Source organism: Cebus imitator, unplaced genomic scaffold, assembly GCF_001604975.1.
Source record: "Cebus imitator isolate Cc_AM_T3 unplaced genomic scaffold, Cebus_imitator-1.0 Scaffold73, whole genome shotgun sequence".
NCBI classification, from domain to species: Eukaryota; Metazoa; Chordata; class Mammalia; order Primates; family Cebidae; genus Cebus; species Cebus imitator.
In genome coordinates, this window is record NW_016107388.1 from 6779746 (window position 1) to 6782040 (window position 2295).

The following is a 2295-nucleotide window of genomic DNA, read 5'->3' on the forward strand; positions in this document are numbered from 1 at the left end:
GAGACAGGGTCTTGGTGTGTTGCCCAGGCTGGTCTTGAACTCCTGGGCTCTAGAGATCCTCCTGCCTCAGCCTCCCAAAGTGCTGGGATGACAGGCGTGAGCCCCCTCGCCTGGCCTAGATTTTCTGATTGTAAAATTCGGGGGAACGCTTTCCCTCCGTTGTTCACCTCTCTTCTATTTCCCTTCTTTCTGCCCCTCCCTGCTTTGCTCATGGCCCGTGCACCTGCACAGGCTGCCTCGTGAGTAACCCAGCTTTGGCATTACCTTCAGATATTCATTCATCTCCACACTCTTTAACTGCCTGCATAGTTCATTTACGGTTCTAGCTTCCACGAATGCCTCTAAAGTGACAAAATCATCTAACCACACTCTGCTCCTCATACAACATTTTATTCATCGGTTTCTGTCATCCTTGGTATCTCAGGGTAGCACCAGGGCCCCTGATTAGTGCTTTTAAGTGTCACAACCTATGATCATCTTTGAACAGTAACAGACCAGGGTGCAGTGTCCTAGCCAGATGGCTTCCTGACTCCGGGGCTTCCTTTCCTTTCCCACTCAGCATCTTGGAGTGCCCTTCCTTTTTCTCCCCCTTGTCCCTCAGCCCACAGACATCCTCAGGACCCATGGAAGGTTGGTCACTGGGAACGGAGGATGATGTCCCTCCCTGGGCACCCCTTCCCCTCCTCCTGTCAGCCTCAAAGCTGGTCTCATGGCAGCCCTCCCTGCTTGATGAAGATTCTATTCTATAGCACATGCCAAAAACACCACTGCAGCTCCTGTGATAACGATGACCAGATGCGCCAGAAAGTCCCAATTAAAATGTTTCTTTTAAAATTTTATTTATGGACAGGCATGGTGGCTCATACCTATAATCCTAGCACTTTGGGAGACCAAGGCAGGCAGATCACCTGAGTTCAGGAGTTCCAGACAAGACTGGCCAACATAGAGAAACCCCATCTCTACAAAAAAACACAAAAATTAGCCAGGTGTGGTGGCACACACCTGTAGTCCCAGCTATTTGGGAGGATGAGGCAGTAGACTCACTTGAACCTGGGAAGTGGAGGTTGCAGTAAGACAAGATCATGGCACTGCACTTCAGCCTGGGTGACAGAGCGAGACTCTGTCTCCAATAATAATAATAATAACAATAATAACATAAAAATTATTTTTTTATTTATTTAAAGAGACAGGGTCTTACTCTACTGCCCATGTTAGCATGATCATAGCTCAATGGAGCCTCAAACTCTTGGGCTCACTAACGTATAATTTTCTGTTTGCCAAATCCTAACTCTCATTTGAGAAATCATGGCCACTTGTCCGGTACAGAAAAGAATGAAAGGCTGCTATTAGCACCTGTAAGATTAAATCTGATTTTGTATGTTTTAGGGTCTAAATAAATGTCAGTAGCAAAAGAAGAAGGAGGGAGAATCAGAGTTATGGGGATTTTACATTTGACCTCCTGAAGTGCTGGGATTACAGTCGTGAGCGACTGCACTTGGCAGCTGGCTAATTTTTTTTTTTTTTTTTTTTTTAAGAGACGGGATTTCACCATATTGGTCAGGCTGTACTGGAACCCCTGACCTCAGGTGATCCACCTGCCTTGGACTCCCAAAGTGTTGGGATTATAGGCGTGAGCCACCGCGCCCAGCTGGCAGGTGGCTAATTTTTAAACACTTTTTTTGCAGAGCTGGGGTCTTGCTGTGTTGGCCAAGTTGGTCTCAAATTCCTGGACTCAAGTGATTCTCCTGCCTTGGCCTCCCAGAATACATTGCAAGCCTGAGCCACTGCATGTGGCCAGAACCCTGTCTCCTGATCTGTTGGCCTCAGATAAATAAATAAAATAAAAATAAAGCCTGGCCAGGTGTAGTTGCTCACACTGTAATCCCAGCAGTTTAGGAGGCTGAGGTGGGAGGATTGCTTGAGCCCAGGAGTTTGAGACCAGCCTGGGCAACATGGCAAAGCCCCCTTACAAAAATTAGCTAGGCCAGGTGGAGCACGCCTTGTAGTCCCAGCTATTCAGGAGGCTGAGGCTAGAAGACCACTTGAGTCTGGGAGGCAGAGGCTGGAGTGAGCTAAAATCGTGCTACTGCATTCCAGCCTAGGCAACAGAGGGAGACTCTGTCTCAAATAAATAAATAAATAAATAAATAAATAAAATAAACCTATTTTAAAACACTATCGCTGGGCGCGGTGGCTCACGCCTGTAATCCCAGCACTTTGGGAGGCCGAGGCGGGTGGATCATGAGGTCAAGAGATCGAGACCATCCTGGTCAACATGGTGAAACCCCGTCTCTA